General features: G+C 45.6%; 1 non-coding gene across 1 annotated transcript; it reads right to left on the minus strand.

Moving 5' to 3' along the window:
• Window positions 1-17,633: 17,633 nt before the first annotated feature.
• Window positions 17,634-17,707, minus strand: trnan-guu (transfer RNA asparagine (anticodon GUU)). The gene has a single exon. It is a non-coding gene; the product is annotated as a tRNA-Asn (tRNA).
• Between the last annotated feature and the right edge of the window lie 4,974 nt (window positions 17,708-22,681).

A 22,681-nucleotide genomic window follows, 5' to 3' on the forward strand; every position in this document is an offset into this window, starting at 1 on the left:
CTCTGCATGAAGAATTTTCCCCTCAAATCCCCCCTACACCTACTACCAAGACTTTAAATTTATGCCCCATGGTTGTTGACCCCTCTGCGAAGGGAAATGGGCAAATTCTATCCAATATATCACGGCCCCTCATAATTGTACACATTTCAATGATGCCTCCCCTCAGCCCACTTTGTTCCAAGAAAAACAACTCCAGCCTATCCAAAATGTCCTCATAGCTAAGATTCTCCACTCCCGATAACATCCTCGAAATCTCCTCTGTAAGTCTCCAGTGCAATCACAGTCTTCTTCCTGTAAAGTGGTGACGAGAACTGCACGCAGTACTCCAGCTGTGGCCAAACCAGTGTTTCATATTCAAGCATAATCCACCTGCTCTCTTATTCTAGGCCTCGGCTAATAAAGGCCAGCATTCTCTATGTCTTCTTAACCAGCTAATCCACCTTGCCTGCTACCTTTAGGGATCTGTGGACATGCACTCCCAGGTCGCTTTGTTCCTCTACAATTCTCAATGTCCTAACCTTTAATGTTTAATCTCTTTCTATTGTGTCTGTAAGCACTCAAGTAATGACTCCATGAGGCAAGGTATTGTACTTGAACTGTGGTGACCTTAGTCCATTTATTGCAGCTCCTGAGTGAGGGTACAGGATGGTGAGCTCCGTTTTATACCTGGTTACCTGTCGTGTACCGGTGACCCCGAGATCTCCACCAGTTGCACCCTCTGGTGGTACAGGCATAGTGTATACAGTGTGAAGGTACATCCAGCAGTCTTATATAACTGTACATTGAGTGTACAGGGAGTATACTTATATTATACAGACACAACATCACTCTCCCCTTAGTCTTGTGCCACTGGCCTTTGCATTGTGTGCTCTGGCCCGAGACTAGAGTGCCCAAAACCCTTGCACCTTGTCTATGCTTTGGCTTGGTTCTCTCCCTGTAAACCCCCAAGTCCTTATTACCACGACATTGGGAAATGTTCAGCAGTGGATTGTTGGAGGTTGCAGTGGGGGTTGTGTGGGTTCTGGGTGTGATCCATGTGTGTCCATGGCTACATACATCCATTCCCCCCCCCGTCACCCCCCCCCCATATATAGACCATGTGTGTGGCTCAACACCTGCATGTGCAGACCTGTACAGACAGAAAGAACAAAAAAACATCGGATTAGTTACATCACTGTTTGGGTTCTGCAGTAGTGGAACAAGTACATTTTACAGGTAAGCTACATACGTTGTGTCACAGTCTTGCCCCTGGGTTGTGTAGGTGCAGGTGGGTGAGGACACCAGTTCCAGAGTAACCAGACTGTGTCCAGGTTGTCTGATGGCGGCGCTGTGTCCCCTGCCAGCTGGGTGGGCTCAGATCGCTCACCTGGCTGAGTCTCAGAGCCTTTGCCGTTGCCTCGTGGTCGGCAGAGTGTGTGGCCTCTCTGTCCACCTTTGAAGGCTGCGGTGTCTCCCTGCTGCTCTTCAGCGATAGTGGGAGCCTGGTCATCCCAGGTCCCGTTGGGAGGGCAGGAGGATGCTATCCGCTCGCTCCCAGTACTGGCCCTGGTGGCCAGAGAGGTGGAGCCGATCGGGGGCAGGGTACCGGTAGTGGTGCCTTTGCCGTCCGCTGACCACTGGCCCTGCAGCTGGTATGCTCCCTCTATGTGTGGCCACACTCCCTGGGGTATCACATTGGGCCCGGAGGGGCAGGCTACATGATCGCGGGACCTGGGTGCTGACGGGAGGTTGCCCTTGGTTTTGTCGGCAGACATGTAAATCGCAGCATCGCACGTCATCACTTCGTTTACCCTCACAATACATTGGTTCTGATCGCAAGTGCCCGACTTATCATGATTAGTTACATTTACCAACTTGAAATTGTCAGTTACATCTTTTACATTTGTATCACCATCATCGCTGTATAAACATAGAAACATAGAAACATAGAAAATAGGTGCAGGAGTAGGCCATTCGGCCCTTCTAGCCTGGAACGCCATTCAATGAGTTCATGGCTGAACTTGCAAATTCAGTACCCCCTTCCTGCTTTTTCGCCATACCCCTTGATCCCCCTAGTAGTAAGGACTTCATCTTCTCCGTTTTGAATATATTTAGTGAATTGGCCTCAACTACCTTCTGTGGTAGAGAATTCCACAGGTTCACCACTCTCTGGGTGAAGAAGTATCTCCTCATCTCGGTCCTAAATGGCTTACCCCTTATCCTTAGACTGTGACCCCTGATTCTGGACTTCCCCAACATTGGGAACATTCTTCCTGCATCCAACTTGTCTAAACCCATCAGAATTTTAAACGTTTCTATGAGGTCCCCTCTCATTCTTCTGAACTCCAGTGAATACAAGCCCAGTTGATCCAGTCTTTCTTGATAGGTCAGTCCCACCATCCCGGGAATCAGTCTGGTGAACCTTCGCTGCACTCCCTCAATAGCAAGAATGTCCTTCCTCAAGTTAGGAGACCAAAACTGTACACAATACTCCAGGTGTGGCCTCACCAAGGCCCTGTACAACTGTAGCAACACCTCCCTGCCCCTGTACTCAAATACCCTCGCTCTGAAGGCCAACATGCCATTTGCTTTCGTAACCGCCTGCTGTACCTGCATGCCAACCTTCAATGACTGATGTACCATGACACCCAGGTCTCGTTGCACCGCCCCTTTTCCTAATCTGTCACTATTCAGATAATAGTCTGTCTCGCTGTTTTTACCACCAAAGTGGATAACCTCACATTTATCCACATTATACTTCATCCGCCATGCATTTGCCCACTCAAGAGTGGAACTGTCCCTTTAATTGTGATGGGTTGCCGGTCTCCTTTTAGAAGGTCTTGCAAACTTTACCCCAATCCGGTTCGCCGCTCGGCGTCACGTGATGCTCCCTTTTGGTCTGGCTGCCGCCATCTTGACTTCAGGCGCTTCACCTCGTGGTTTGGACGCCATCTTCTTTCTCTACATGGGGTAGGCTGCGGTGATCCTTTTCTCCCCAGGTTCTGCCACGGAAGCCGGGAAGTTACCTTCTGCGTGCATTTTCTTCTCTGGAGTCCTGCCACTGGAGCCTGGAAGGTGAGGTCTGGTTGTTTGGGCTGGATCATCTCGCCGTTGGGTTGAGCGGTCTGTGTCGTCGCCTCACAGTCGAGTTGGGCGGTTGGTTTTTCAGGTGTTGTGCTGGATCCAACTTCGGGGCCGCGGAGGACGTCGATCGCTGGAGGTTGGAGCTTTTCCCAGCTCCAAGTGATCTTTTTCATCCACCTTCTTCCTAATAGCTTTGGACCATCACCAGCAATGATCCACAAAGGTAACCTGTACATCGCGCCGCCATGGGACACCTGGACATCCACGGTGCCAACGACTGGGATGTATCGTTTGTGTAGGTGAGCAGCTTCACTTCGATCGGGATCATTTGACGTCGTTCGATTGGATTGTCACCGAATTTCTCAAAGGCCACCTGATTCATCAGTGACTGGCTCGCCCCTGTGTCCACCTCCATCGTGACTGGAACATTATTGATTTCAACTTCCATTTTCACCGGGGAACTCTCGGTGGTGCAGGTAAACACTCCGTACACCTCATTGTCGCTGGACTCCGGATGATCAGCCAACTCTTCATCGACTCGGTGAGTACGATTTCTCTTGCATATTCGCTGGAGGTGGCCCTTCATGTTACAGCCTTTGCAAGTATAGTCTTTATAGCGGCACTGGTGGGCCCTGTGATTTCCTCCACAGCGCCAGAATGGGGTTGGCCGGTTGGCCCCATGTGGTGGACTCAGGATTGCGGGACTCAGCGTTCTCTTCTCTCTTCCCTGAGAGAGACTGCTAGCAGCAGCCATGCTTCTAAAAGGCACCAGTCGGTTCACAGTACTTGCCGGGTTAGAGTCCTGGGGGTGAGACATCCACTTGGAGATGCAGGCCGAGATCATGAATACCTGGCTCACGTTAATTGCCTTCTGTAGGGTGACCGTGGTGTCCGCAGAGAGCAGCCTGTGGAGAAGGTCTTCGTGGCCGATTCCAGTAACAAAGATGTACCTTAGTGCTTTGGTGAGGTGATCGCTAAAAGCACATGGTGCAGCCAATCGTTTCAGGTTTTCAGCATATTTTGCTATTTCTTGGCCTTCGGGCCACCGGTGGGGAGAGAACCGGTGTCTGGCTGTGAGGATGATCTCTTTAGGTTTGAGCTGTTCCTGTATCAGCGTTATGAGCTCCACATATGTTGTTGTCTTCTCTGGGACTAGCAAATCCCTGAAAAGGCCACAGACGGTGGGCCCACAACTGCTGAGCAGGATAGCTCAGCACTTATCAGCCAGCGAGGTCGGGTCGTCTCCCGCCAGGTCGTTCGCAATAAAGAAGTGTTCGAGCCTTTCCACAAAGGCTTCCCAATCTTCCCCATCGGCGAATTGTTCAAACGTGCCAAGGTTAGCCATTGTCGTGTGGAAATTCGTATTCTCGTCACCAGTTATTGTGTCTGGAATCACTCTAGTAATGAATCCACGAGGTAAGGTATTGTACTTGAACTGTTGTGACCTTAGTCCATTAGTCAGGGAAAGCATTTTTACAGAGCAAGTTGTCCAAAATAATTCAAGTCTGTGAGAGATTGTGACAATAATTGTTTCAATCATCATTAATCCACCCACATGTGTTGCACACTGAAGGAAATACAAATATGTTTGCTGAGCGACGGCCGAATTTTAATAACTTTTTATACAGCCATAGTATCAGCAGAAAAACAGGTTATTCGGCCCATAGTACCTAATATATAGCCCATATTACAAGAGTAAGGAAATCTTGCTACAATTCTACAGGGCCTTGGTGAGACCACACCTGGAGTACTGCGCACAGTTTTGGTCTCCTTATCTGAGGAAGGATATACTTGCCTTGGAGGTGGTAGAACAGAGGTTCACCAGATTGATTCCTGGGATGAGAGGACTGTCCTATGGTGAGAGATTGAGTAGAATATGCCGATATTCTCTGGAGTTGAGAAGAATGAGAGGTGATCTCATTGAAACGGATAATATTTTGAAGGGGATTTACAGGGTAGATAATGAGCAGCCCGGCGAGCTCAGTCGGTAGAGCATGAGATTCATAATCTCAGGGTCGTGGGTTCGAGATGGGCGAATTATTTTCCTTAAACTTTATGTTGCTTTCACTGGAAAACATCTTTAATGAACCCATGATCTTCTTTGCACAATAAAAGGAATGCGAACTGAGGGAGAGTTGATAATTTAATCATTTGTTCTGTGATCTGCATAAGAACACAAGAACTAGGAGCAGGATTCTACCATTTGGCCCTTCGAGCCTGCCATCTTTTGCACCGAAACAAATTATAACCGTGTTTTTAAATTAGCAGTGCGAGATATTTAGAGGGCACCTTCACAAACCAGGATTCGATCCCAGGTGGCTGTCGTGAAAGGAACGTGCTACAGCCACCTGGGTCGATTCCTGGTTTGTGAAGTAAATTTGATATCACCGTTTGTAATTGAAGTGGAGTAATTTTATGAAGTTAGATGGATGTCCCAAAGCACTTCAGAGTGTTGTCAAAACAAATGATTTTGAAATTAAACACAATGAATGTTCGGAGTGGGATTTAAACCCATGCCTCCAGAGAAGACTGTGACCTGAGCAGTGCCTTCGACCGCTCGGCCATCCTAACTGTTGGATGTATTTGTTACAAATTATTACTCTGGAAAGTTTCAGACCGGGCACTTGTTCAGTGCAGCTGGAAGTCCCAGTGACCGGGATATCCTCTTTCCTGGGGTTTTCCTCAGCCTGTGCTCGGTGTACAGGGAGCTTTGGCCCAGGCCTGAGGTAGTTTGCATCATGCGTCAATGTACCCTGGAATGCTTTTGTTCAATTTTATTGCAGACATGTTTTTGTTTCAACAACAATATTTCTGTCCGTGATCGAGCTGCGGACTTTTCACCTGTGAGGCGAACGTGATCAGCACTGCACTTCGAAAGCTGCTGCTCAGCTCAGTGCCCAGAGAGAAGTGTTCAGCAACAAGCTGAAATGCTCAATCCCTCTCTCTGCAAAAAGTTCCTTTCACAAACATTTCTCTGACCGGAGCTGCACAAAACAACAATGTTCTCCTTTCAAAGTCAAAAACTCCCGAATTTCCACGTCTGCAATTTTCTGGACAAGGACAAGGACTGAAAGCGCTTTGTGATCAGAAAATTGCCGGAACCCCTGAGGTTAATGACAGGGCATTTGATGATTGATTTCCGTACACACCTTGGAATTCAGGAGAACCGATTTCGTGGTTTGAAGTTCGAGGTAAACCCACGGGGCGGAGCCAACAGTCGCCTGTCAGCAATCAGCGACAGGAACATACAACTTAAGCAGGCTCGGCTATCAACGGCATTATCATCGCCGAATCCCCCACCATCAACATCCTGGGGGTCACCATTGACCAGAAACTTAACTGGACCAGTCACATAAATACTGTGGCAACAAGAGCAGGTCAGAGGCTGGGTATTCTGCGGTGAGTGTCTCAACTCCTGACTCCCCAAAACCTTTCCACCAAATACAAGGCACAAGTCAGGAGTCTGATGAAATACTCTCCACTTGCCTGGATGAGTGCGGTTCCAACAAGACTCGAGAAGCTCGACACCATCCAGGAAAAAGCAGCCCACTTATTGGGCACCCCATCCACCACCTCCAACATTCACTCCCTCCACCACCGGTGCACCGTGGCTGCAGTGTGTTCCATCTACAAGATGCACTGCAGCAACTCACCAAGGCTTCTTTGGCAGCTACTCCCAAATCCGCGACCTCTACCGCCTAGAAGGACAAGGGCAGCAAGCGCATGGGAACACCATCACCTCCATTCTCGGGGAGTGGGTGAACAGCCAGAGATCGTGGTCCATATCAGGACCAATGACATGGGTAGCAAGAGAGATGAGGTCCTGCAGGCAGAGTTTAGGGAGCTAGGGGAGAGATTAAAAAGCAGGACCTCAAAGGTAGTAATCTCCGGATTTCACTCGGTGCCACGAGCTAGTGAGTACAGAAATAGGAGGATAGAGCAGGTGAATACGTGGCTGGAGAGATGGTGCAGGCAGGAGGGCTTTAGTTTCCTGAGGCATCGGGACCACTTCTGGGCGAGGTTGGACCTGTACAAGCCGGACAGTTTGCACCTAAACAGAGCCGGGACCAATATCCTCGCGGGGGGGTTTGCTCGTGCTGTTGGGGAGGGTTTAAACTAGTTTGGCAGCGGGATGGGAACCTGAGAATAGATTCAGTAGGGAGGGAAGTAATGCTGGAATTAGAAAGAAAAAATAAAGAAAGTGAGTTTGAAAGAGAGAGGAAACAAGCAGGTAAAAAGGGTAAATAAACAAATTGAAAGACACTGTTGTAGGAAGGCAAAGGCACCTGCTGAATATATAAATGTATGTATGTTTAAAATGTTCGCCAAATATAAAATGGCTGCAAGGGGGCTTAGCAAAGCATGATGGGGACTCGGTAAGCCAAGTTAGCTAAAACTGCTGACTGAGCGCTGACCCTGCAGAGTCTGGTACCAGGAATGTGTTGAATCAACAACTTGAGGCAAGATAGTATACAGAACACTGCGGTACCTAGTACGGAATGTCCTCAAGTCAGTGACCCCCAGATGGGGTGCCTAGCAACCACGGAGATAATGAGTTAGGCACCGGTGGAACAAATGATTAACGGAGATAAGGGAGGTCTGGAAAACATCACACGGATATGAATCAGCCCCGAACTGTCATGAACTGATCATGAAGCCCCCTGATGTACCAGGGTTAATTCTATTGGCCCATTTAAACCTATATGTAATATATAATCATTATGATTGGATTATGTCCAGCCAAAGTGGGCTGAGTAACTGTAATGAACGATTGTAAAACATATAAATATCGATGAATTTTTTTGTTCGGCGGAGTAGAGTGATTGCAGTTGGACCAGAGGCTCTCTCCTTGCCGGCATAATTAAGGCCATTTTTGCATTGGAACCGACCCCGAGTGTCGAGTGATTCTTCCATGAAAACATTTCCGCTTGCAGTGGCGTCATGAACAGGATTTCGTGGAGTCGCTGGAAGTCCTTGGAAGAACCTGGGTGAGTATCAACAAATTTTAATTATAAAGGGTGCAGAAGGTGGAGGCCGGTTGACCGACACGAGGAGATGGTCTAATATCTCAAACGACTAGCCTGAGCCTGATTTAAGAGGACTTTTGTCCCACGTGACGGCCAGGAACTAAGTAGGCGTAGGGCACACACTTAGACCGTGGGATCGTGATACCGAGCGACATCTCCTGGACCCAGTAGTGTGATTTGAAAATATACCCCGGAGACCAGGCGGTGCACAGCGACCAAAGGAAACCAAACCTGTGAACAGGGTCGGACCGACAGACAAAACGGTGGTAGGTAGTCGTTAAGGAGGCGTGGGGCACTGCGGGAATTGCTTAAACGCGTTTTAAGAATTGTATAAGTTTGTGTAATTGCAGAACTTGTGACCTGACAGTAGCCAGGAGACGGTCTGCTACAAGTTACACAAGGAAGAAAGTGGATCTCTGAGAGTCCATTCTTAACGGTTCTAGTCCTACCCGGGAATGGCCAATAAATCAAGTAATCTCGAGTGGGGACTAGAAGGGTCCCTTACCTGCCACCTGGCGGAAAAACAAAATAAACTAATTGAGAAGATGATTAAGTCAGGATGGAACCCCCAGGACCCGCCAGCAAATCAACGGGAATGGTGGGAGAAGGAAAGGAAAGATAAAGATGAGAAAGCCGTGGTCTTAATTCTTCAAGCCCACATAAAATTAACAGAGGAGGTTCATCAATATGTATGAAATAAAAAAACCTGATAGTGATGATCTTAAGTGAAGTATGGATCCAAGAATAGAGCCAGCCAAACAATAAACTTTGCTGAATGAAAAGAGACTTTTTTGAATGTCTGTCTAGGAATGAGATAAAGAATGGAGAAGGGAAGCTGTAATGTCTTAAAAAAAAGCCTGTGTCTCTGGAGGCTGCAGGCTGGGGAAGTACGCTCCCATTTTTCCTTTGTGTAAAACCTTGAAGCGAAAGCTTTTAGCTCAGGAAAGAGATTTTTAAATTACAGATTGGCAGTACAATACTTGAATTGTGATTTTGAGATATTTCAGCTGATTCTCATTGATAAACATTTTGGTTGTATAGGAAAATCTTGGGTTTGGAAGCATTTTTAATAAAAGTACACATACTGCGTCAGGAACTGAAGCTTAAAAAAGATGTAATTTATGAGATATAGTACCACAAAATTGAAGTTACATAGCAAAAGATTAGAGTTTTTGATCAGCTTCTAAAACGGAAATTAGGCAAAAAAATCCAGTAATACCATATTTGACATTCTGTAATTCAACAATAAATACAAATTCTACAAAAGGGGAGCAGAAATTAGGATGGGAACAGTGAAGAGTTAATTTTGTTGTGAAGGTTTCAAGTACCACTGTTTAAGAAAAGGCACAACAAAATGCGATACATTTAAAACAAAAAGTTAAATCTGATCTCTTTTAAAAAATAAAACTAAAAGGTTTGGAAAAAAAGACGTAACATACTAAATAAGTGCTGAAAAAAAAGTGTTTGCGATGGAAAAAGAAATAAAAGGGTTCAGAGGGTCTAGTAAGGAGGAGGAACTGAGGGAAATCCTTATTAGTCGGGAAATTGTGTTGGGGAAATTGATGGGATTGAAGGCCCATAAATCCCCAGGGCCTGATGGACTGCATCCCAGAGTACATAAGGAGGTGGCCTTGAAAATAGTGGATGCATTGACAGTCATTTTCCAACATTCCATTGACTCTGGATCAATTCCTATCGAGTGGAGTGTCGCCAATGTAACCCCACTTTTTAAAAAAGGAGGGGGAGAATAAACAGGGAATTATAGACCGGTCAGCCTGACCACAGTAGTGGGTAAAATGATGGAATCAATTATTAAGGATGTCATAGCAGCGCATTTGGAAAGAGGTGACATGATAGGTCCAAGTCAGCATGGATTTGTGAAAGGGAAATCATGCTTGACAAATCTTCTGGAATTTTTTGAGGATGTTTCCAGTAGAGTGGACAAGGGAGAACCAGTTAATGTGATATATTTGGAATTTCAGAAGGCTTTCGACAAGGTCCCACACAAGAGATTAATGTGCAAAGTTAAAGCACATGGGATTGGGTGTAGTGTGCTGACATGAATTGAGAACTGGTTGTCAGACAGGAAGCAAAGAGTAGGAGTAAATGGGCACTTTTCAGAATGGCAGGCAGTGACTAGTGGGGTACCTCAAGGTTCTGTGCTGGGGCCCCAGCTGTTTACACTATACATTAATGATTTAGACGAGGGGATTAAATGCAGTATCTCCAAATTTGCGGATGACACTAAGTTGGGTGGCAGTGTGAGCTGCGAGGAGGATGCTATGAGGCTGCAGAGTGACTTGGATAGGTTAGGTGAGTGGGCAAATGCATGGAAGATGAAGTATAATGTGGATAAATGTGAGGTTATCCACTTTGGTGGTAAAAACAGAGACAGACTATTATCTGAATGGTGACAGATTAGGAAAAGGAGAGGTGCAACGAGATCTGGGTGTCATGGTACATCAGTCATTGAAGGTTGGCATGCAGGTACAGCAGATGGTTAAGAAAGCAAACGGAATGTTGGCTTTCATAGCGAGGGGATTTGAGTACGGGGCAGGGAGGTGTTGCTGCAGTTGTACAGGGCCTTGGTGAGGCCACACCTGGAGTATTGTGTACAGTTTTGGTCTCCTAACTTGAGGAAGGACATTCTTGCTATTGAGGGAGTGCAGCGAAGGTTCACCAGACTGATTCCCGGGATGGCGGGACTGACCTATCAAGAAAGACTGGATCAACTGGACTTGTATTCACTGGAGTTCAGAAGAATGAGAGGGGACCTCATAGAAACGTTTAAAATTCTGACGGGTTTAGACAGGTTAGATGCAGGAAGAATGTTCCCAATGTTGGGGAAGTCCAGAACCAGGTGTAACAGTCTAAGGATAAGGGGTAAGCCATTTAGGACCGAGATGAGGAGAAACTTCTTCACCCAGAGAGTGGTGAACCTGTGGAATTCTCTACCACAGAAAGTTGTTGAGGCGATTTCACTAAATATATTCAAAAAGGAGTTAGATGAAGTCCTTACTACCACGGAGTTCAAGGGGTATGGCGAGAAAGCAGGAAGGGGTTACTGAAGTTACATGTTCAGCCATGAACTCATTGAATGGCGGTGCAGACTAGAAGGGCCGAATGGCCTACTCCTGCACCTATTCTTCTATGTTTCTATGTTTCTATAACTTACTATATACTAGTTGATATTGGCTGTGAAAAAGATATTGGTTTAATTGGGAAAAGGAAAAAAAAATTGGAGGAGGTAAAAGACACTCTCCATTGATAATGATTTTAAATTACGAGAAAGTTTCACTGCAGTTTGAAAAGATTTCCAGAATAGACGTTATTAATCAAGAAAAGTCCCGAACAGTCTAAACAAGCAGAAGGGTTTTGAAAATAACGAGGAGAAAAGATCTAAGCTATGCGAACTCAGCAGAGAGAGAAATAAAACACAAGATTTGCCCATTGAACGGGACTGTTAAAAAAAACCCGAAATGATGGCATGTTAACAGCTTGTGTGAACATTGGATTTCAGTAAACAAAATAGCTATTAAAAATGTGTGTTCTTATTTCAACAAAAAACTTTGGCAAGTACTTGAATTCGATGTTAAGCAAAAAAATTGGAGTTTTATCTAAAATGCTGTCTTTACCGATGAGACGATTTTTATTGGGACCACTTTACGAATGATTTCTGCTATTTTAACGGATTCCTAATTTCTAAGCAAGTTTTGAAGGCAGAAAGATTTGGATGATTACGCGAAGTCACGTAATGACATCAGGCGTTCTTACAAACCTGTAAAGGAGTTAATCCTTTCCATTGACAGCTGTTTTACACTGGACCTTACTCATTTGAATTTCTTACTAAAATAAAGAAGACTCACCTGACAGACAGTGGAAATGGTGGGATAGTCAGAATAAAAATAAAACAGAACTAGCTGGTCAAGAGTTAAAAGCGAAGATAAATAAGCTGGAAGAGATTTAAAACAACAGGACCAGACGGATAGTGCAGTGTGCAGCCAAAGCACCATCACCTGTGGCAATCGAGCCAATGTATCCCACGGTGGGTCGGTGTAGTCCACAAACCCAACCTAACAGTAAAGCAGACTGGGATGTTTGGAGGAATAGTGGTGGCATTGGTGTTGATTAGAGTTTGGATAATATTTAGATGGTTCATCGTGCAGGCTCGAGCACAGCAGGCTCAAATACAAAACCGACTGCAGCCCAGACAGGGACATGAAGTGATCGAGATGGCACGACTATAAAGAATATGGATAACCTAACCCTTACCTCCGGTTCCACAGAGTGACCGCGACACAAGTAGACCAGAACCTAACATCTGGTGACGACCAGGCTATCTGTTTAAAATTTGCAGATAAAACCATCACCGAGATGGGACTGCAGTGGTGACTTCGACTCTGGGACTCATGATACTGGGAACCTTGAGGCCCACACAAGCACTGCATAATACAGACGGACTACGAGAGATGCAGCACACGCAAGAAAGACACAACTGTATCAACTATAGGGTTTTGTTTACTTTGACTGACGAAATATGCATTCCAGCAATCAAGGACTGGAGCAAGAACAGAACTGATTTTAACACGTGGCTGCAAATAAATCCGGATAAGAATAGAGTATGTGTGCGATGCTCTACGGGTACAAGAAGCAGTTGCATTAGACGAAGGGAGGCCGGGGGGGCCCGATGAATGTACCTTTGGAATAATTTGCGCGCCTCCTGCCCAGCCACAACCGTTAGTCACCCACAAAGAGGGGGTGGGGCTGTGTGGATACTATGAAGAGGTAGAGGCTGCCGCAATATCGTTGTATGTATGCTTCTCAGCCCCTCCGACACCACGCCCCATAAGAACCACCACACTGCCCATGGAATTGTCATGTCCAACAATTACAAGGGGACCAGAACATGGGATTGTGCTGTCCAACGAGGGTGAACTATTGTATAATAATGTTAAGCATGAATTTGTGCCTGTCCTGATCAATATCTCAGGTACACAGATGCCGGAATATTGTACAGAACAGGCAAGAAATATGTATAATGTATGAAGTAAAGTTGTAATGCAGCAGGCTGCCGATGGCCATGGGTGCCAGTAGATTCCGAGGACAGGAGCCAGTTCATAGGACTAAGAGGGAAATAGTTAATGATGTTGCGACCGGTTTTAATGCTGGAACATCCATAGTAAACTCACTGGACATACAAAGACTAAATGAAAGGGTGGAGCAGCTTAAAGGGGTGATGAAGGGATTATTAGAACGGGCAGAGCGGACTCAGGAAGGTCAATCCGAACTCGGAAGAGAGGGTGCTGAAATCCAATTGGATGGCCTCTCGGTCCTGGAAGCTCAGGCAAAAACAATCAATCACCTTATCAACAGAGAGAGAGAAGATACCGCAAAACTTAGACAGGGACAACTCTGTCACGCTTATGGCCTATGGATGGTGGGACAGATACGACACAACCACGATCATATCCAAAGGGGGGAGTTTCCAGACTGGATAGACAGCCCACATCTGGCTCAGTTGGCCAAACTGAAGGGGACACTGGGTAATTGCACTCTGAAGGGACTAACCAGAGTATGCCCAGTGATCCCAAACTGCCGAATGAGCAAAGCTGCCGGAGTGGAAATAGCCCTGATGATACCTATAGTCACACAAGACTCAGGACCATTTCCCCTTTATCAACTGTAGAATATCGGGATCATACGGGAAAACACCTCCCTCCATTACTATCTGACCGCAGCCCCTGCTGTCCGCAGAGACAACACACTCTACGGGATCTCCCTGACGGGATGCAAGCAGACGGGTGACATTATGGTGTGCCCTCACCCGGTGGAACAGCAAGAACTAGTCGAATGTGGATTTAATCCAACCGATGGATGTGTATTGGAAATAGTACCTGCCCCCACTCATTTTGCCAGAACAGGTTACGGGGGCAAAGGGAAAAACTGTGTCTCTACCACGGCACAATCATATCGGTACAATGGCTTACAATGCCAGATCGCGCAAACAAACTTTTGCCTCACAGCCCTACGACCTCACAATAGGACAAGCCCGCATTATCCAGGTTAGACACCGAGGCCCAAAATCATTAACGCCATCGATCAGCTCCACGATCACCTGCAGGATTATGACGAGCAGAGCAGGCCCCTATCCCACATTTAGTTGCAGTATTAAGGGAACTAAGACTCAGAGTAGGCCAGTGTGTCAGACTCTACCACCAACTACAGACAAAGATTAAAATATTGGAGAAGGATACTGACCAAGAGTTACAAAACCAGAGTTGGTGGAGGAGGGTCTGGGACTGGGGCATGAACGTAAACATCCACCCCTGGATTGGAATAATATCGCACATACTGGTAGGGATACAGCTGGTCTTAGCACTAACATGGAGAATCATGGCCTGTCGATCCTGCAGGCATTATGCACGACAAAGGAGTATCAGAACAAGGGCTCAAGTAAATAAAGTGACTTGTCCAGCAGAGGGACAGGGGAATCTGAACTATATCAATTTGATCTAAGCAACTGGGACTTCTGACACCACATGACTGGCCAGCACGGTGTGACAGGAAGTACCGGGTGGTACATAAAATTATAAGTCGAGTAACAAATAATGTTGTCGGTTAAAGGAGACTAGGATTAGTCCATTACCGAAAGGGGGGATTGTTGTAGGGCAAAGGCAAAGGCACCTGCTGAATATATGTATGCATATATGTATGTGTAAAATGGTAGCCAGATGCAAAATGGCTGCCAGGGATTCTGCAAAGCACTAGGGGAATTCAGCTAACAGTTAGCTTGAATACATTTTTGGGTAGCTGATGACACTGCAGTTCCGTGTACAGGAACACTGGAAAGAGCGAGCTCAGCAGAATGTCCTCAATCAACAAACCACAGAAAGATGTCCTATCAGAATACTGAACAAAGAAATTCCTGTGACTGTATAAGGATAAGGTGGTTAGGTGCAGACAGAACCAAGGACAGTAGAGATAAGGGGATCTGGAGAATATCACGAGGCCATTAATAAGCCTCAGCTAAAACATGAGGTGATCACGCAGTCCCCTGGTGCCTGGGGGCCAATTCCATTGGCCCAGTGGAATCGATTTGTAATTTATAGTCGTTATGATTGGATTGTGTCCAGCCAACATGGGCTAAGTAATTATAATGAACTGTTGTAAAACATATAAATATCGATGAATTTCTTTGTTCGGTGGAGTGGAATGCCTGGTGTTGGACCAGAGACTCTCTCCCCGCCGGTGTAATAAAGGCCATTTAGGGATTGGAACCGACCCCGAATGTCGAGTGATTCTTCCAGAAAAAGATTTGTGCTTACATAACCCGTGCTGTACCAGCCGTGGGAGAGATTGATGGGACAGTGTAGAGGGAGCTTCACTCTGTAGCTAACCCCGTGCTGTACCTGCCCTGGGAGAGTTTGATGGGACAGTGTAGAGGGAGCTTCACTCTGTATCTAACCCCGTGCTGTACCTGCACTGACGGGTTTGATGGGACAGTATAGTGGGAGTTTTGCTCTGTATCTATCCTGTGCTGTGCCTGCCCTGGGAGGATTTGATGGTACAGTGGAGAGGGAGATTTATTCTGTATCTAATCCATGCTGTACTTGCCCTGGGAAGGTTTGATGGGACAGACGAGAGGAAGCTTTGCTATATATCTTAGATGGGCTATATCTGCTCTGTGAGTCTTTGATGGGACAATATCGGGGGAGCTTTAATCTGTATATGACACATACTGTAACTGCCCTGGGAGGGTTTGATGTGACAGTGTCGAGGAAGCTTTAGTCTGTACCTGCCCTCTGAGTCTTTGATGAGACAATGTAGAGGGGGCTTTGATCAGTATCTAATCCGTACTGTACATGCCCTGACGGGTTTGATGGGACAGTATAGTGGGAGCTTTGCTCTGTATCTATCCTGTGCTGTGCCTGCCCTGGGAGGGTTTGATGGGACAGTGTAGAGGGAGATTTAAACACGTGCTGCACTGTAATGTATATATGCCCGGGTTTACCTGCCACCAGGGGGACCGACCGTCGAAGGTCATTGGGCCACAGACACACACATGCAACTCTTGTATATAAAGAAAGCCTCCATGTTTAATCCTTTGTTCGAGAGCTAGAAAAGTAGGGTCAGGATGCACCTGATTGAGTTCACGGTCGTACACCTGCTGAGTTATTGCATATGCAACATGCACCTGCCCCTGGAAGAGTTTGATGGGACTGTGTCGCGGGAGATTTATGTTGTAACTAATTTGTGCTGTACATGCCCTGAGAGTTTGAAGGGACAATGTAGAGGGAGCTTTCCTCTGTATCTAACCCCGTGGTGCATCTGCCCTAGGAGCGTTTGATGGGACAGTTTAGAAGAATCTTTACTCTGTATTTAACGCATGCTGTACCTGCCCTTGGAGAGTTTCATGGGACAGTGTTGAGGTAGCTTTACTGTGTATCTAACCCGTTCTGTACCAGCCCTGGGAGTGTTGATGGGTCAGTGCAGAGGGAGCATTACTCTGTATCTAACACATACTGTACCTGCCCTGGGTGAGCATGATGGGACAGTGTAGAGGGAGTTTTACTCTGTATCTAACACGTGCTGTATCTGTCCTGGGAGAGTTTGATGGGATAGTGCAGAGGGAGCATTACTCTGTATCTAACACGTGCTGTACCTGTCCTGGGAGAGTTTGATGGGACAATGTAGAGGAAGCTTTACGCTGTGTCTAACGCGTACTGTACCTGCCCTGGGAGGCTTTGATGTGACTGTGTAGTGGTAGCTTTACTCTTTATTTAACATTATTGTCCTTTTTAATCCACTTGTTTCACACCGAAACAAATCGTAACCGTGATGTGAATTTAACGCCACGTGATTCTTTGAAATCATCTTTAAATGATTGGGGAAAACCACTTCTTATGCCACCGAAAAACAGCTTTGATTCCAGGTCTTGGCGATAAATTTTGTAACACCATTTTTAAATTCAAAACCTAATAAAATTGACGACATGCAGCCAACGTGCAAAAGTAAGAATTCTTTTAATCACCGTTAATTAGCCGATAACCTTCTTCAGAATGAAATAAATAATAATATAATTACTGAGGAACAGTAGTATCTTCAATCATTCATTTTCTCTTTACATGTGATGAAGTTTTATCCCTATCTCATTTACACGCTGTATGAGAATGGTTTAAAATTGTAAGTGTTTATGACCCAGTTGTAAAACCATTGATTGTGTGTGTGCCGATTCTTGATAGGAGGAGCACTTGAGACCGAAGTTCCAGTTCTATTTCTGTATCAATAGAATCAATTTCCACCAGTTTCTTTAAACCCAATAACATAATTTATTTCGAGTGGGCTGGTTGGAGGAACATGATCCATGTAAAAAATTGTTATCGTTTTACTTGAACTGAATGCTTATAAAATATTGGAGTGGGAACTAACTGGATAACAGCACTGCTGGCAACATTTGCAGAAAAGATTCGTGCAGCCAAAACGCACGATGACAACCTGGGACTGTGCGGCACCGCATACTCGGGGAAAAACAGTTAAACACTTCGTCCCTGGGTGGCCTCGAACCACCAACCTTTCGGTTAACAGCCGAACGCGCTAACTCATTGCGCCACAGAGACTTATGGAAGTAGAAGGTTCAAGGCATCCCAAACCAGGGTGTCAGACAGTCAAAGCTTCAGATTGCTCTGACCGGGATGGAACTTGTCCACTCTCAGTGGTACTTTTCACAAATAAAGGGTGGGACATTCATTGTGGATGTGTGGAAGCAGTCTGGTCCCGCACACTGCAGACACTGCCATGTCACCGCCAACCAGCTCTCCCACAACCGGTGTGATCTACCTTCCTGACTTCCAGTGCCTTGTCTGTGACAAAGTATTCTGATTGTCCCGAAGCCGGTGTTAGGTTTGAATTCCTTTTCAGCTCCTGACTGCGGATATTCCTGTGATTAAACAGGAACTAAATGCTAACAGGGACAGTTGGATTCACCGTTTCTTTGCTTGGTGAAATTTCAAAGATTGAAAGCGACACACATCAACCCCAAACCTCCCGTGAGATGGAAGCCCAGTTGCTGTTTCAAGCTTGAATGCGGGAACAAGCAGAACTTGTTCAAAGAAAGTCCAAGTCCCTGAGATGCCTGATTATTTGCACCAAACTCCTTTGCAAAGATTTGAGGTTCATGTTTGGTGATCTGGGCACAACTTTTGCCAAACTACAACATTTCAAACATAACTCAACGGCCTTAAAGCGCTTTGGGGTGACAAAGGCACTGCAGAAATGGAAGTCCTTCTTTGCAAAAGTTCGATGCAATTTCAAAATTTGCGAGCAATATCAGGGCTCCTCTGGGACCCCTCGTAAATTTCAATGAACAATTCCAAAGGGAGAATCATAGCCCGAGACCAACGAGCCAACTGTTTGACAAACGTGAAGATAAGATGTAACCATGATCAAAGCAGTTTTGTGTGCGTCGCTATTCAGAACATAAGAACTTAAGAACTAGGAGCAGGAGTAGGCCATATGGCCCCTCGAGCCTGCTCCGCCATTTAATATGATCATGGGTGATCCGATCATGGACTCAAGTCCACATCCCTGCCCGTTCCCCATAAGCCTTATTCCCTTATCAGTTAAGAAGCTATCTCTGTCTTAAATTTATTCAATGTCATGGCTTTCTCAGCTCTCTGAGGCAGTGAGTTCGGCAGATTTACAACCCTCTGAGAGAAGAAATTTCTCCTCATCACAGATTTAAATGAGTGGCCCTTTATTCTGAGATTATGCCCCCTAGTTCGAGTCTCCCCTATCAGTGGAACCATCCTCTCTGCATCCAACTTATCAAGCTCCCTCATTACCTTATACGTTTCGATAAGATCACCTCTCATTCTTCTGAATTCCAATTAGTAGAGGCCCCAGCTACTCAACCTTTTCTCATAAGTCAACCACTCATCTCCGGAGTCAACCCAGTGAACCTTCTCTGAACTGCCTGCAAAGCAAGTTTATCCTTTCGTAAATATTGTAAGTGTTTGTGATCCACGCTCAATTGCCAGACGGACGGTTTGAATCGCCCCCACCATACAAAAGTTCTAGATCCGGGAATTATTATTCAGAGTGTAAATTAAATTAGTCACGGAAAGGGATGCTTCGGTGATAAATCATAGTATATTTATTTGGTTTAACATACACTGTCTAAAACACGCACTGCTAAACGAAATGTCTCTGTGGAGAATAAAATCCCGGTTACAAACAACATACATACAGTACAGTAATGAACCTAGTAATACGCAGTAATTCCCTGGTGGATTCTAACCCCACCCCTACCAATGAATTACCCTCCCCAGAATAGCCCTGAAAAGCTTCACTTCTGAGAAAACCCTGAGCCCTTATCCAGCTGGCCTGGGATATCTGGTTACTGGCTTGGGACACTCGCGACCATGTTCACGACCACACGCAGCCGGTTTCCTTGCTCAGCACAGCTGTGGGAAGTCACTGCCTGGTCTTCAGTCTTGGTGGCTTCTTCTGCAGTACTGCGGCCCCTTCCTCTGGTACATCGATCGGTGGAGTGAGAGCAAGAGGGAGAGGGGGCTCTCTCTAGACACAAGTTGCAAGCTGCAAGCTCCAAGCTTCACACCAAGCTCCAAGCTAAAAATAAAGTGGTAAGGACCCTGTCTTTCTGGGAGTCTTGCTACCCCTATCTTTCCCGCCAATCTTTAAAACCCATTTGTTTCTAAGCACGGGTACTTAGTCAGTGATGGGCCATCCCACCCATGCATTGGGCTGATGGCCCTAAGTCTGGGCATCTCTCTGAGCCTTTGTGTTGGGAAAGACCCAGCTCCTCCTTGGCTGGCCAGGCTGGTGGGTTCATTGTTCTGTATCTCCTTCTGAGATGGAGGTGAGAAGTGCTTTTACAAATTAGAGTGGCTTTGTCAGTGGCCCCCCTTCCTGGCCGACAGCTCTTTTGTCAATGGATGTCTGACAGCTCTTTTGTCCCAGCTCACTGCCATGCGGTCTCTGGTGTTTTAACAAAACCAGCTTTTTCACATATCTGCGCAGGGTGTCCCCAGCACAGGGAAAATAGCCTCAGAAAAATAAAATCCACAAAATATTCTCGACTGAGTCCATTCTTTAAACAGAAACTTTGCGATCTCTTCATTCTGCTCTGCTAATTATCGAACTTGCCACGTAAAAAGTGCGTTGGCATTGCAATGCATTAATGTAAAATTAATGAAAAGAAAATGCAACGTTTTGTCGAGTGCAAAACATGCAGTGTCTGCATTTCAAAAAGCATTGCTTTTATTCATCCTGCGGAATGCATATTGCACAGATAATCTTAGCAAACATTGTGCAGGCAAAGACAGCATTAGACAACAAAGTATTTGTTCTCCGATGATTTGTAGCAGATAACTGACGGTTGAGCACACAATTTGACAACTAGACTTGTCGATCAAGCATCAATGAAAAAGGCAACAAAACTGCCCACCAGCACCAGGTGTCTTTCACTTGTTTGTCCCAAATTTTCAGCAGCTGGGACAACAAGAATTTAGGTTTTACTGAGATTTGAACTCAGATCACGAGATTTAAAATCAAGAGGGCTCACCATTACACCATGGAACCAACTATGCCAAAACTTTTGAAACATACTTCGTCACAGACAAGGCATTGGAAGGCTGGAAAGTAGATCACACCGGTTGTGGGAGAGCTGGTTGGTGGTGACATGGAAGTGTTTACAGTGTGTGGGACCAGACTGCTTCCACACATCCACAATGAATGTCCCACCCTTTACTTGGGAAAAGTACAACTGAGAGTGGATAAGTTCCATCCCGGCCGGAGCAATCTGAAGCTTTAACTGACTGACACCCTGGTTTTGCATTTCTTGCAGTGTGTATCTGTGGTGCAATGGTTTAGCGCATTCGGCTGGTAACTGAAAGGTGGGTAATCCAAACCCATCTCCGGGCGAAGCCTTTTAATGTTTTTGCCCGAGGATTCGGTGCCGCACAGTTCCGGATTGTCATTGTGCATTTTGGCTGCACGAATATATTCCGCAAACATTGCAAGCTGTGCTGTTATCCAGTGAGTTCCCACTCCAATACGTTTATGAGCATTCAGCACAAGTAAAATGATAACAATTTTTTTACATGGATCATGTTCCTCCATCCAGTCCAATCAAAATAAATTATGTTATTGAGTTTAAAGGAACTGGTGAACATTGATTCTATTGATACATATATCGAACTGGAACTTCGGTCTCAAGTGCTCCTCCTATCAAGAATCGACACACACACAATCAATGGTTTTACAACTGAGTCATAAACACTTCCAATTTATCATACAGCATGTAAATGAGATAGGGATAACAATTCATCACATGTAAAGAGAAAATGAATGATTAAAGATACTACTGTCCCTCAGTAACTATATTATTATTTATTTCATCCTGAAAAAGGTTATCGGTTATTTAACAGTGATTAAATGAATTCTTATTTTTTGAATTGAAAAAAGCTGTTACAAAAGTTACCGCCCTGACCTGGAATCGAAGCTGTTTTTCGGTGGTATAAGGAGTGGTTTTACCCAATCATTTAAAGGTGATTTCAAAGAATCACGTGGCGTTAAATTCAGCTCACGTTTACAATGTGTTTCGGTGTGAAACAAGTGGATTAAAAAGGACAATAATGACACCAAGCATTACGATGCAGCGATGCAGCAATGCAGCGTTCCCTGGTGGTCCAGTGATTCGGATTCGGCGCTCTCACCACCGCGGCCCTGGGTCGATTTCCGGCCAGGGAAATTGCACTTCCATCAAAATTAAAACCTTATAAGAAAGAGTTGCATGCATCTAATGTGGTAAAAAAAGATTCATTGATTTAAACATCATTAATTAATCCATTGTAAAACTTCAATCATTTATTTTGCCCTGAGTACGTGAGGAACTTTTATCCCGACCTCATTGTATTTTAGTAGCATTGTCCAGCCCCGGTATCTCCACCTGTGAAAGTAGGAAACTGCTGGAAATACACAACAGGACGGGTAGCCTTTGACAAACAATTAAACCCAGGTTACAGACTCTCTTCCTTCCCCTGCCCTTTGCGGGACACTTGTTCCCCTTTAATTTTACAGACTGACTGAGTTCACTAACCGCGGGGAGAGAGTAGGTGTCTCCGCGGCCCCACTGTGCTAACATGGAAGATAACACGATGGGGATGTGGGGTGGTGGGTGGGGATCAGTGACATGTTTGTGTAAAGGGCAGCGGAGGAGAAGGATTGACAGCTGTCAGTGAGGGACAGAAGTTGTTTAAGGTGAGCCAACACATTCCCGATCAGCACAGAAGGCATTCACTGGTCAGCTGCCCTCTGCTGTACTTCTGGTCAGAGCGGTTTCCACAGTGGAGCCGTTATCACATTTGCTTTCCACGCAAAATGATCCCGTGCAGGAAGATTATGTTTAAACTTGCTGTGGATGAACAGCCATAGGCGAGTTTATTCTCCTGTCAAAAGGGCCACAGTGGCTTCTCCCTTATTCTTTAATTGCTCTTTATTTCACTTCACTAAATAGATATATTTGAGTGAGAGAAATTGTTCCAGAGTGTCGCACACTTCATCTTTTCTTC

Source organism: Pristiophorus japonicus, unplaced genomic scaffold (assembly GCF_044704955.1).
Source record: "Pristiophorus japonicus isolate sPriJap1 unplaced genomic scaffold, sPriJap1.hap1 HAP1_SCAFFOLD_42, whole genome shotgun sequence".
Lineage (NCBI taxonomy): Eukaryota > Metazoa > Chordata > Chondrichthyes > Pristiophoridae > Pristiophorus > Pristiophorus japonicus.